General features: G+C 60.1%; 13 non-coding genes across 13 annotated transcripts; all 13 read left to right on the forward strand.

Moving 5' to 3' along the window:
• The first annotated feature begins 483 nt into the window (after nt 1-483).
• Nucleotides 484-647, forward strand: LOC146865116 (U1 spliceosomal RNA). The gene has a single exon (XR_014977148.1). It is a non-coding gene; the product is annotated as a U1 spliceosomal RNA (small nuclear RNA).
• A 615-nt stretch (nt 648-1,262) lies between these two features.
• On the forward strand, nt 1,263-1,426 carry LOC146865117 (U1 spliceosomal RNA). Its single transcript, XR_014977149.1, has one exon. It is a non-coding gene; the product is annotated as a U1 spliceosomal RNA (small nuclear RNA).
• An 897-nt stretch (nt 1,427-2,323) lies between these two features.
• On the forward strand, nt 2,324-2,487 carry LOC146865118 (U1 spliceosomal RNA). Its single transcript, XR_014977150.1, has one exon. It is a non-coding gene; the product is annotated as a U1 spliceosomal RNA (small nuclear RNA).
• Nucleotides 2,488-3,102: 615 nt separating this feature from the next.
• Nucleotides 3,103-3,266, forward strand: LOC146865119 (U1 spliceosomal RNA). Its single transcript, XR_014977151.1, has one exon. It is a non-coding gene; the product is annotated as a U1 spliceosomal RNA (small nuclear RNA).
• A 618-nt stretch (nt 3,267-3,884) lies between these two features.
• LOC146865120 (U1 spliceosomal RNA) lies at nt 3,885-4,048 on the forward strand. Its single transcript, XR_014977152.1, has one exon. It is a non-coding gene; the product is annotated as a U1 spliceosomal RNA (small nuclear RNA).
• An 897-nt stretch (nt 4,049-4,945) lies between these two features.
• On the forward strand, nt 4,946-5,109 carry LOC146865121 (U1 spliceosomal RNA). Its single transcript, XR_014977358.1, has one exon. It is a non-coding gene; the product is annotated as a U1 spliceosomal RNA (small nuclear RNA).
• An 897-nt stretch (nt 5,110-6,006) lies between these two features.
• On the forward strand, nt 6,007-6,170 carry LOC146865122 (U1 spliceosomal RNA). The gene has a single exon (XR_014977153.1). It is a non-coding gene; the product is annotated as a U1 spliceosomal RNA (small nuclear RNA).
• Nucleotides 6,171-6,785: 615 nt separating this feature from the next.
• On the forward strand, nt 6,786-6,949 carry LOC146865123 (U1 spliceosomal RNA). The gene has a single exon (XR_014977154.1). It is a non-coding gene; the product is annotated as a U1 spliceosomal RNA (small nuclear RNA).
• An 897-nt stretch (nt 6,950-7,846) lies between these two features.
• LOC146865124 (U1 spliceosomal RNA) lies at nt 7,847-8,010 on the forward strand. The gene has a single exon (XR_014977155.1). It is a non-coding gene; the product is annotated as a U1 spliceosomal RNA (small nuclear RNA).
• Nucleotides 8,011-8,907: 897 nt separating this feature from the next.
• Nucleotides 8,908-9,071, forward strand: LOC146865125 (U1 spliceosomal RNA). Its single transcript, XR_014977157.1, has one exon. It is a non-coding gene; the product is annotated as a U1 spliceosomal RNA (small nuclear RNA).
• A 615-nt stretch (nt 9,072-9,686) lies between these two features.
• Nucleotides 9,687-9,850, forward strand: LOC146865126 (U1 spliceosomal RNA). Its single transcript, XR_014977158.1, has one exon. It is a non-coding gene; the product is annotated as a U1 spliceosomal RNA (small nuclear RNA).
• An 897-nt stretch (nt 9,851-10,747) lies between these two features.
• On the forward strand, nt 10,748-10,911 carry LOC146865127 (U1 spliceosomal RNA). Its single transcript, XR_014977347.1, has one exon. It is a non-coding gene; the product is annotated as a U1 spliceosomal RNA (small nuclear RNA).
• An 897-nt stretch (nt 10,912-11,808) lies between these two features.
• Nucleotides 11,809-11,972, forward strand: LOC146865128 (U1 spliceosomal RNA). Its single transcript, XR_014977159.1, has one exon. It is a non-coding gene; the product is annotated as a U1 spliceosomal RNA (small nuclear RNA).
• Nucleotides 11,973-12,354: the final 382 nt, after the last annotated feature.

Below are 12,354 nucleotides of genomic sequence, written 5' to 3' on the forward strand. Positions count from 1 at the left end.
TATGCAAATTTACAAGCCTGGGGGATGCTGGCTTAGGGCTTAGAAACGTGCTTCTGGGCCCGATTTCGACCTGGCAAGCACTCTGTTGTGCTTGCGAAAGCCTTTGCTTGTGCACAATTTGGAGGGCCTGAAAAATCTGCTGTTGGGCCCGATTTCGGCCTGCCAAGCCCTCTGGTGTGCTTGCTGTAGCCCTGGCTTTGCCCCCGTGTGAGCAAGGTGCAGCATAGCGAAAGCAGGGCCCTGATTGGCGCTGCCGGTGGGCGTGGACATGCAAATTTTGCTGGCCGGCCGAGGCCTGTGGGAAGCTGCTGTGGGTAGCTGCGCGCTTTCCAAAGTGGGCACAGGGGCCTTGGCTGGTCACCTTGCGCCCCAAAATGCCCATGCTCTGCCTCGCCCGGCCTCAGGCCTAGCCTGTGTGAATGCCACCCTCGCCCTGCGGGGAGATGCCCAGCGGCCCGCCCTCGCCCTGTCCCCTTCCAACTCATACTTACCTGGCAGGGGAGACACCATGATCACGAAGGTGGTTCTCCCAGGGTGAGGCTCATCCATTGCACTTCGGATGTGCTGACCCCTGCGATGTCCCCAAATGCGGGATACTCGACTGCATAATTTCTGGTAGTGGGGGACTGCGTTCGCGCTTTCCCCTGATCTCTGGTTTCAAGAAAGACAAAAAGGAAAAAAAAATAAAAAGGAGTCTGGAGCACCCTTTGACGTTTCTTGTGGTCCGTCCAGGGTGCTGTAAGCTGGCTGGAATGGGGAGTGGGCGAGGGCCAATTAGTTATGCAAATTTACAAGCCTGGGGGATGCTGGCTTAGGGCTTAGAAACGTGCTTCTGGGCCCGATTTCGACCTGGCAAGCACTCTGTTGTGCTTGCGAAAGCCTTTGCTTGTGCACAATTTGGAGGGCCTGAAAAATCTGCTGTTGGGCCCGATTTCGGCCTGCCAAGCCCTCTGGTGTGCTTGCTGTAGCCCTGGCTTTGCCCCCGTGTGAGCAAGGTGCAGCATAGCGAAAGCAGGGCCCTGATTGGCGCTGCCGGTGGGCGTGGACATGCAAATTTTGCTGGCCGGCCGAGGCCTGTGGGAAGCTGCTGTGGGTAGCTGCGCGCTTTCCAAAGTGGGCACAGGGGCCTTGGCTGGTCACCTTGCGCCCCAAAATGCCCATGCTCTGCCTCGCCCGGCCTCAGGCCTAGCCTGTGTGAATGCCACCCTCGCCCTGCGGGGAGATGCCCAGCGGCCCGCCCTCGCCCTGTCCCCTTCCAACTCATACTTACCTGGCAGGGGAGACACCATGATCACGAAGGTGGTTCTCCCAGGGTGAGGCTCATCCATTGCACTTCGGATGTGCTGACCCCTGCGATGTCCCCAAATGCGGGATACTCGACTGCATAATTTCTGGTAGTGGGGGACTGCGTTCGCGCTTTCCCCTGATCTCTGGTTTCAAGAAAGACAAAATGGAAAAAAAATAAAAAGGAGTCTGGAGCACCCTTTCTCGTCTTCTGTGGTCTTTCTGGGCTGCTGCGGCTGGATTGGAGGGGGGCGTGGGCAAGAGGGAATCACATGCTAAGTACCGAGCCTGGGGAATGATGGGATAGTTGCAGCCTCCCACTCTGGGGACCTATCCAGAGACAGGGCAGTAGGCCCTGGCCAGGTGACATGTCTGCTCCTTTCCATCGCCCCCCCTGGGGCTGTGGCCTGGCTGCCAGCCTCTTGCCTCGCCCTAGCCTTCCCAGGCCCAGACTCTGGCTGAGGACCCCAGGCCGTGGCCCGGCGAGGGCTCTGCCCGGCGAGGGTTCTGTCTGCAGCGTTTGGGAGCGTTCGTGAGGGGCTCGGGGCGAGAACCCCTGCTCACTTGCAGGCCTGTTTGTCCCTGGCTTTCAGCCACAAGCAGTCGACTGGGGCCTAGCCAGGCAACATGTCACTGCATACCTCTAGAGGGGGCCTCAGTGGCAGCTCTTAGGCTTCCAAAGCCCCAAATCTCTGCTTCTGGGCCCAAAGTGGGCATGGCAATCGCCCTTCTGTGAGTGCTGTAGCCCTGGCTTTAACCCCGTGTGAGCAAGGTGCAGCATAGCGAAAGCAGGGCCCTGATTGGCGCTGCCGGTGGGCGTGGACATGCAAATTTTGCTGGCCGGCCGAGGCCTGTGGGAAGCTGCTGTGGGTAGCTGCGCGCTTTCCAAAGTGGGCACAGGGGCCTTGGCTGGTCACCTTGCGCCCCAAAATGCCCATGCTCTGCCTCGCCCGGCCTCAGGCCTAGCCTGTGTGAATGCCACCCTCGCCCTGCGGGGAGATGCCCAGCGGCCCGCCCTCGCCCTGTCCCCTTCCAACTCATACTTACCTGGCAGGGGAGACACCATGATCACGAAGGTGGTTCTCCCAGGGTGAGGCTCATCCATTGCACTTCGGATGTGCTGACCCCTGCGATGTCCCCAAATGCGGGATACTCGACTGCATAATTTCTGGTAGTGGGGGACTGCGTTCGCGCTTTCCCCTGATCTCTGGTTTCAAGAAAGACAAAAAGGAAAAAAAAATAAAAAGGAGTCTGGAGCACCCTTTGACGTTTCTTGTGGTCCGTCCAGGGTGCTGTAAGCTGGCTGGAATGGGGAGTGGGCGAGGGCCAATTAGTTATGCAAATTTACAAGCCTGGGGGATGCTGGCTTAGGGCTTAGAAACGTGCTTCTGGGCCCGATTTCGACCTGGCAAGCACTCTGTTGTGCTTGCGAAAGCCTTTGCTTGTGCACAATTTGGAGGGCCTGAAAAATCTGCTGTTGGGCCCGATTTCGGCCTGCCAAGCCCTCTGGTGTGCTTGCTGTAGCCCTGGCTTTGCCCCCGTGTGAGCAAGGTGCAGCATAGCGAAAGCAGGGCCCTGATTGGCGCTGCCGGTGGGCGTGGACATGCAAATTTTGCTGGCCGGCCGAGGCCTGTGGGAAGCTGCTGTGGGTAGCTGCGCGCTTTCCAAAGTGGGCACAGGGGCCTTGGCTGGTCACCTTGCGCCCCAAAATGCCCATGCTCTGCCTCGCCCGGCCTCAGGCCTAGCCTGTGTGAATGCCACCCTCGCCCTGCGGGGAGATGCCCAGCGGCCCGCCCTCGCCCTGTCCCCTTCCAACTCATACTTACCTGGCAGGGGAGACACCATGATCACGAAGGTGGTTCTCCCAGGGTGAGGCTCATCCATTGCACTTCGGATGTGCTGACCCCTGCGATGTCCCCAAATGCGGGATACTCGACTGCATAATTTCTGGTAGTGGGGGACTGCGTTCGCGCTTTCCCCTGATCTCTGGTTTCAAGAAAGACAAAAAGGAAAAAAAAATAAAAAAAAGGAGTCTGGAGCACCCTTTGACGTTTCTTGTGGTCCGTCCAGGGTGCTGTAAGCTGGCTGGAATGGGGAGTGGGCGAGGGCCAATTAGTTATGCAAATTTACAAGCCTGGGGGATGCTGGCTTAGGGCTTAGAAACGTGCTTCTGGGCCCGATTTCGACCTGGCAAGCACTCTGTTGTGCTTGCGAAAGCCTTTGCTTGTGCACAATTTGGAGGGCCTGAAAAATCTGCTGTTGGGCCCGATTTCGGCCTGCCAAGCCCTCTGGTGTGCTTGCTGTAGCCCTGGCTTTGCCCCCGTGTGAGCAAGGTGCAGCATAGCGAAAGCAGGGCCCTGATTGGCGCTGCCGGTGGGCGTGGACATGCAAATTTTGCTGGCCGGCCGAGGCCTGTGGGAAGCTGCTGTGGGTAGCTGCGCGCTTTCCAAAGTGGGCACAGGGGCCTTGGCTGGTCACCTTGCGCCCCAAAATGCCCATGCTCTGCCTCGCCCGGCCTCAGGCCTAGCCTGTGTGAATGCCACCCTCGCCCTGCGGGGAGATGCCCAGCGGCCCGCCCTCGCCCTGTCCCCTTCCAACTCATACTTACCTGGCAGGGGAGACACCATGATCACGAAGGTGGTTCTCCCAGGGTGAGGCTCATCCATTGCACTTCGGATGTGCTGACCCCTGCGATGTCCCCAAATGCGGGATACTCGACTGCATAATTTCTGGTAGTGGGGGACTGCGTTCGCGCTTTCCCCTGATCTCTGGTTTCAAGAAAGACAAAATGGAAAAAAAATAAAAAGGAGTCTGGAGCACCCTTTCTCGTCTTCTGTGGTCTTTCTGGGCTGCTGCGGCTGGATTGGAGGGGGGCGTGGGCAAGAGGGAATCACATGCTAAGTACCGAGCCTGGGGAATGATGGGATAGTTGCAGCCTCCCACTCTGGGGACCTATCCAGAGACAGGGCAGTAGGCCCTGGCCAGGTGACATGTCTGCTCCTTTCCATCGCCCCCCCTGGGGCTGTGGCCTGGCTGCCAGCCTCTTGCCTCGCCCTAGCCTTCCCAGGCCCAGACTCTGGCTGAGGACCCCAGGCCGTGGCCCGGCGAGGGCTCTGCCCGGCGAGGGTTCTGTCTGCAGCGTTTGGGAGCGTTCGTGAGGGGCTCGGGGCGAGAACCCCTGCTCACTTGCAGGCCTGTTTGTCCCTGGCTTTCAGCCACAAGCAGTCGACTGGGGCCTAGCCAGGCAACATGTCACTGCATACCTCTAGAGGGGGCCTCAGTGGCAGCTCTTAGGCTTCCAAAGCCCCAAATCTCTGCTTCTGGGCCCAAAGTGGGCATGGCAATCGCCCTTCTGTGAGTGCTGTAGCCCTGGCTTTGCCCCCGTGTGAGCAAGGTGCAGCATAGCGAAAGCAGGGCCCTGATTGGCGCTGCCGGTGGGCGTGGACATGCAAATTTTGCTGGCCGGCCGAGGCCTGTGGGAAGCTGCTGTGGGTAGCTGCGCGCTTTCCAAAGTGGGCACAGGGGCCTTGGCTGGTCACCTTGCGCCCCAAAATGCCCATGCTCTGCCTCGCCCGGCCTCAGGCCTAGCCTGTGTGAATGCCACCCTCGCCCTGCGGGGAGATGCCCAGCGGCCCGCCCTCGCCCTGTCCCCTTCCAACTCATACTTACCTGGCAGGGGAGACACCATGATCACGAAGGTGGTTCTCCCAGGGTGAGGCTCATCCATTGCATTTCGGATGTGCTGACCCCTGCGATGTCCCCAAATGCGGGATACTCGACTGCATAATTTCTGGTAGTGGGGGACTGCGTTCGCGCTTTCCCCTGATCTCTGGTTTCAAGAAAGACAAAATGGAAAAAAAATAAAAAGGAGTCTGGAGCACCCTTTCTCGTCTTCTGTGGTCTTTCTGGGCTGCTGCGGCTGGATTGGAGGGGGGCGTGGGCAAGAGGGAATCACATGCTAAGTACCGAGCCTGGGGAATGATGGGATAGTTGCAGCCTCCCACTCTGGGGACCTATCCAGAGACAGGGCAGTAGGCCCTGGCCAGGTGACATGTCTGCTCCTTTCCATCGCCCCCCCTGGGGCTGTGGCCTGGCTGCCAGCCTCTTGCCTCGCCCTAGCCTTCCCAGGCCCAGACTCTGGCTGAGGACCCCAGGCCGTGGCCCGGCGAGGGCTCTGCCCGGCGAGGGTTCTGTCTGCAGCGTTTGGGAGCGTTCGTGAGGGGCTCGGGGCGAGAACCCCTGCTCACTTGCAGGCCTGTTTGTCCCTGGCTTTCAGCCACAAGCAGTCGACTGGGGCCTAGCCAGGCAACATGTCACTGCATACCTCTAGAGGGGGCCTCAGTGGCAGCTCTTAGGCTTCCAAAGCCCCAAATCTCTGCTTCTGGGCCCAAAGTGGGCATGGCAATCGCCCTTCTGTGAGTGCTGTAGCCCTGGCTTTGCCCCCGTGTGAGCAAGGTGCAGCATAGCGAAAGCAGGGCCCTGATTGGCGCTGCCGGTGGGCGTGGACATGCAAATTTTGCTGGCCGGCCGAGGCCTGTGGGAAGCTGCTGTGGGTAGCTGCGCGCTTTCCAAAGTGGGCACAGGGGCCTTGGCTGGTCACCTTGCGCCCCAAAATGCCCATGCTCTGCCTCGCCCGGCCTCAGGCCTAGCCTGTGTGAATGCCACCCTCGCCCTGCGGGGAGATGCCCAGCGGCCCGCCCTCGCCCTGTCCCCTTCCAACTCATACTTACCTGGCAGGGGAGACACCATGATCACGAAGGTGGTTCTCCCAGGGTGAGGCTCATCCATTGCACTTCGGATGTGCTGACCCCTGCGATGTCCCCAAATGCGGGATACTCGACTGCATAATTTCTGGTAGTGGGGGACTGCGTTCGCGCTTTCCCCTGATCTCTGGTTTCAAGAAAGACAAAAAGGAAAAAAAAATAAAAAGGAGTCTGGAGCACCCTTTGACGTTTCTTGTGGTCCGTCCAGGGTGCTGTAAGCTGGCTGGAATGGGGAGTGGGCGAGGGCCAATTAGTTATGCAAATTTACAAGCCTGGGGGATGCTGGCTTAGGGCTTAGAAACGTGCTTCTGGGCCCGATTTCGACCTGGCAAGCACTCTGTTGTGCTTGCGAAAGCCTTTGCTTGTGCACAATTTGGAGGGCCTGAAAAATCTGCTGTTGGGCCCGATTTCGGCCTGCCAAGCCCTCTGGTGTGCTTGCTGTAGCCCTGGCTTTGCCCCCGTGTGAGCAAGGTGCAGCATAGCGAAAGCAGGGCCCTGATTGGCGCTGCCGGTGGGCGTGGACATGCAAATTTTGCTGGCCGGCCGAGGCCTGTGGGAAGCTGCTGTGGGTAGCTGCGCGCTTTCCAAAGTGGGCACAGGGGCCTTGGCTGGTCACCTTGCGCCCCAAAATGCCCATGCTCTGCCTCGCCCGGCCTCAGGCCTAGCCTGTGTGAATGCCACCCTCGCCCTGCGGGGAGATGCCCAGCGGCCCGCCCTCGCCCTGTCCCCTTCCAACTCATACTTACCTGGCAGGGGAGACACCATGATCACGAAGGTGGTTCTCCCAGGGTGAGGCTCATCCATTGCACTTCGGATGTGCTGACCCCTGCGATGTCCCCAAATGCGGGATACTCGACTGCATAATTTCTGGTAGTGGGGGACTGCGTTCGCGCTTTCCCCTGATCTCTGGTTTCAAGAAAGACAAAATGGAAAAAAAATAAAAAGGAGTCTGGAGCACCCTTTCTCGTCTTCTGTGGTCTTTCTGGGCTGCTGCGGCTGGATTGGAGGGGGGCGTGGGCAAGAGGGAATCACATGCTAAGTACCGAGCCTGGGGAATGATGGGATAGTTGCAGCCTCCCACTCTGGGGACCTATCCAGAGACAGGGCAGTAGGCCCTGGCCAGGTGACATGTCTGCTCCTTTCCATCGCCCCCCCTGGGGCTGTGGCCTGGCTGCCAGCCTCTTGCCTCGCCCTAGCCTTCCCAGGCCCAGACTCTGGCTGAGGACCCCAGGCCGTGGCCCGGCGAGGGCTCTGCCCGGCGAGGGTTCTGTCTGCAGCGTTTGGGAGCGTTCGTGAGGGGCTCGGGGCGAGAACCCCTGCTCACTTGCAGGCCTGTTTGTCCCTGGCTTTCAGCCACAAGCAGTCGACTGGGGCCTAGCCAGGCAACATGTCACTGCATACCTCTAGAGGGGGCCTCAGTGGCAGCTCTTAGGCTTCCAAAGCCCCAAATCTCTGCTTCTGGGCCCAAAGTGGGCATGGCAATCGCCCTTCTGTGAGTGCTGTAGCCCTGGCTTTGCCCCCGTGTGAGCAAGGTGCAGCATAGCGAAAGCAGGGCCCTGATTGGCGCTGCCGGTGGGCGTGGACATGCAAATTTTGCTGGCCGGCCGAGGCCTGTGGGAAGCTGCTGTGGGTAGCTGCGCGCTTTCCAAAGTGGGCACAGGGGCCTTGGCTGGTCACCTTGCGCCCCAAAATGCCCATGCTCTGCCTCGCCCGGCCTCAGGCCTAGCCTGTGTGAATGCCACCCTCGCCCTGCGGGGAGATGCCCAGCGGCCCGCCCTCGCCCTGTCCCCTTCCAACTCATACTTACCTGGCAGGGGAGACACCATGATCACGAAGGTGGTTCTCCCAGGGTGAGGCTCATCCATTGCACTTCGGATGTGCTGACCCCTGCGATGTCCCCAAATGCGGGATACTCGACTGCATAATTTCTGGTAGTGGGGGACTGCGTTCGCGCTTTCCCCTGATCTCTGGTTTCAAGAAAGACAAAATGGAAAAAAAATAAAAAGGAGTCTGGAGCACCCTTTCTCGTCTTCTGTGGTCTTTCTGGGCTGCTGCGGCTGGATTGGAGGGGGGCGTGGGCAAGAGGGAATCACATGCTAAGTACCGAGCCTGGGGAATGATGGGATAGTTGCAGCCTCCCACTCTGGGGACCTATCCAGAGACAGGGCAGTAGGCCCTGGCCAGGTGACATGTCTGCTCCTTTCCATCGCCCCCCCTGGGGCTGTGGCCTGGCTGCCAGCCTCTTGCCTCGCCCTAGCCTTCCCAGGCCCAGACTCTGGCTGAGGACCCCAGGCCGTGGCCCGGCGAGGGCTCTGCCCGGCGAGGGTTCTGTCTGCAGCGTTTGGGAGCGTTCGTGAGGGGCTCGGGGCGAGAACCCCTGCTCACTTGCAGGCATGTTTGTCCCTGGCTTTCAGCCACAAGCAGTCGACTGGGGCCTAGCCAGGCAACATGTCACTGCATACCTCTAGAGGGGGCCTCAGTGGCAGCTCTTAGGCTTCCAAAGCCCCAAATCTCTGCTTCTGGGCCCAAAGTGGGCATGGCAATCGCCCTTCTGTGAGTGCTGTAGCCCTGGCTTTGCCCCCGTGTGAGCAAGGTGCAGCATAGCGAAAGCAGGGCCCTGATTGGCGCTGCCGGTGGGCGTGGACATGCAAATTTTGCTGGCCGGCCGAGGCCTGTGGGAAGCTGCTGTGGGTAGCTGCGCGCTTTCCAAAGTGGGCACAGGGGCATTGGCTGGTCACCTTGCGCCCCAAAATGCCCATGCTCTGCCTCGCCCGGCCTCAGGCCTTGCCTGTGTGAATGCCACCCTCGCCCTGCGGGGAGATGCCCAGCGGCCCGCCCTCGCCCTGTCCCCTTCCAACTCATACTTACCTGGCAGGGGAGACACCATGATCACGAAGGTGGTTCTCCCAGGGTGAGGCTCATCCATTGCACTTCGGATGTGCTGACCCCTGCGATGTCCCCAAATGCGGGATACTCGACTGCATAATTTCTGGTAGTGGGGGACTGCGTTCGCGCTTTCCCCTGATCTCTGGTTTCAAGAAAGACAAAAAGGAAAAAAAAATAAAAAGGAGTCTGGAGCACCCTTTGACGTTTCTTGTGGTCCGTCCAGGGTGCTGTAAGCTGGCTGGAATGGGGAGTGGGCGAGGGCCAATTAGTTATGCAAATTTACAAGCCTGGGGGATGCTGGCTTAGGGCTTAGAAACGTGCTTCTGGGCCCGATTTCGACCTGGCAAGCACTCTGTTGTGCTTGCGAAAGCCTTTGCTTGTGCACAATTTGGAGGGCCTGAAAAATCTGCTGTTGGGCCCGATTTCGGCCTGCCAAGCCCTCTGGTGTGCTTGCTGTAGCCCTGGCTTTGCCCCCGTGTGAGCAAGGTGCAGCATAGCGAAAGCAGGGCCCTGATTGGCGCTGCCGGTGGGCGTGGACATGCAAATTTTGCTGGCCGGCCGAGGCCTGTGGGAAGCTGCTGTGGGTAGCTGCGCGCTTTCCAAAGTGGGCACAGGGGCCTTGGCTGGTCACCTTGCGCCCCAAAATGCCCATGCTCTGCCTCGCCCGGCCTCAGGCCTAGCCTGTGTGAATGCCACCCTCGCCCTGCGGGGAGATGCCCAGCGGCCCGCCCTCGCCCTGTCCCCTTCCAACTCATACTTACCTGGCAGGGGAGACACCATGATCACGAAGGTGGTTCTCCCAGGGTGAGGCTCATCCATTGCACTTCGGATGTGCTGACCCCTGCGATGTCCCCAAATGCGGGATACTCGACTGCATAATTTCTGGTAGTGGGGGACTGCGTTCGCGCTTTCCCCTGATCTCTGGTTTCAAGAAAGACAAAATGGAAAAAAAATAAAAAGGAGTCTGGAGCACCCTTTCTCGTCTTCTGTGGTCTTTCTGGGCTGCTGCGGCTGGATTGGAGGGGGGCGTGGGCAAGAGGGAATCACATGCTAAGTACCGAGCCTGGGGAATGATGGGATAGTTGCAGCCTCCCACTCTGGGGACCTATCCAGAGACAGGGCAGTAGGCCCTGGCCAGGTGACATGTCTGCTCCTTTCCATCGCCCCCCCTGGGGCTGTGGCCTGGCTGCCAGCCTCTTGCCTCGCCCTAGCCTTCCCAGGCCCAGACTCTGGCTGAGGACCCCAGGCCGTGGCCCGGCGAGGGCTCTGCCCGGCGAGGGTTCTGTCTGCAGCGTTTGGGAGCGTTCGTGAGGGGCTCGGGGCGAGAACCCCTGCTCACTTGCAGGCCTGTTTGTCCCTGGCTTTCAGCCACAAGCAGTCGACTGGGGCCTAGCCAGGCAACATGTCACTGCATACCTCTAGAGGGGGCCTCAGTGGCAGCTCTTAGGCTTCCAAAGCCCCAAATCTCTGCTTCTGGGCCCAAAGTGGGCATGGCAATCGCCCTTCTGTGAGTGCTGTAGCCCTGGCTTTGCCCCCGTGTGAGCAAGGTGCAGCATAGCGAAAGCAGGGCCCTGATTGGCGCTGCCGGTGGGCGTGGACATGCAAATTTTGCTGGCCGGCCGAGGCCTGTGGGAAGCTGCTGTGGGTAGCTGCGCGCTTTCCAAAGTGGGCACAGGGGCCTTGGCTGGTCACCTTGCGCCCCAAAATGCCCATGCTCTGCCTCGCCCGGCCTCAGGCCTAGCCTGTGTGAATGCCACCCTCGCCCTGCGGGGAGATGCCCAGCGGCCCGCCCTCGCCCTGTCCCCTTCCAACTCATACTTACCTGGCAGGGGAGACACCATGATCACGAAGGTGGTTCTCCCAGGGTGAGGCTCATCCATTGCACTTCGGATGTGCTGACCCCTGCGATGTCCCCAAATGCGGGATACTCGACTGCATAGTTTCTGGTAGTGGGGGACTGCGTTCGCGCTTTCCCCTGATCTCTGGTTTCAAGAAAGACAAAATGGAAAAAAAATAAAAAGGAGTCTGGAGCACCCTTTCTCGTCTTCTGTGGTCTTTCTGGGCTGCTGCGGCTGGATTGGAGGGGGGCGTGGGCAAGAGGGAATCACATGCTAAGTACCGAGCCTGGGGAATGATGGGATAGTTGCAGCCTCCCACTCTGGGGACCTATCCAGAGACAGGGCAGTAGGCCCTGGCCAGGTGACATGTCTGCTCCTTTCCATCGCCCCCCCTGGGGCTGTGGCCTGGCTGCCAGCCTCTTGCCTCGCCCTAGCCTTCCCAGGCCCAGACTCTGGCTGAGGACCCCAGGCCGTGGCCCGGCGAGGGCTCTGCCCGGCGAGGGTTCTGTCTGCAGCGTTTGGGAGCGTTCGTGAGGGGCTCGGGGCGAGAACCCCTGCTCACTTGCAGGCCTGTTTGTCCCTGGCTTTCAGCCACAAGCAGTCGACTGGGGCCTAGCCAGGCAACATGTCACTGCATACCTCTAGAGGGGGCCTCAGTGGCAGCTCTTAGGCTTCCAAAGCCCCAAATCTCTGCTTCTGGGCCCAAAGTGGGCATGGCAATCGCCCTTCTGTGAGTGCTGTAGCCCTGGCTTTGCCCCCGTGTGAGCAAGGTGCAGCATAGCGAAAGCAGGGCCCTGATTGGCGCTGCCGGTGGGCGTGGACATGCAAATTTTGCTGGCCGGCCGAGGCCTGTGGGAAGCTGCTGTGGGTAGCTGCGCGCTTTCCAAAGTGGGCACAGGGGCCTTGGCTGGTCACCTTGCGCCCCAAAATGCCCATGCTCTGCCTCGCCCGGCCTCAGGCCTAGCCTGTGTGAATGCCACCCTCGCCCTGCGGGGAGATGCCCAGCGGCCCGCCCTCGCCCTGTCCCCTTCCAACTCATACTTACCTGGCAGGGGAGACACCATGATCACGAAGGTGGTTCTCCCAGGGTGAGGCTCATCCATTGCACTTCGGATGTGCTGACCCCTGCGATGTCCCCAAATGCGGGATACTCGACTGCATAATTTCTGGTAGTGGGGGACTGCGTTCGCGCTTTCCCCTGATCTCTGGTTTCAAGAAAGACAAAATGGAAAAAAAATAAAAAGGAGTCTGGAGCACCCTTTCTCGTCTTCTGTGGTCTTTCTGGGCTGCTGCGGCTGGATTGGAGGGGGGCGTGGGCAAGAGGGAATCACATGCTAAGTACCGAGCCTGGGGAATGATGGGATAGTTGCAGCCTCCCACTCTGGGGACCTATCCAGAGACAGGGCAGTAGGCCCTGGCCAGGTGACATGTCTGCTCCTTTCCATCGCCCCCCCTGGGGCTGTGGCCTGGCTGCCAGCCTCTTGCCTCGCCCTAGCCTTCCCAGGCCCAGACTCTGGCTGAGGACCCCAGGCCGTGGCCCGGCGAGGGCTCTGCCCGGCGAGGGTTCTGTCTGCAGCGTTTGG

Source organism: Triturus cristatus, chromosome 2_1, assembly GCF_964204655.1.
Source record: "Triturus cristatus chromosome 2_1, aTriCri1.1, whole genome shotgun sequence".
Lineage (NCBI taxonomy): Eukaryota > Metazoa > Chordata > Amphibia > Caudata > Salamandridae > Triturus > Triturus cristatus.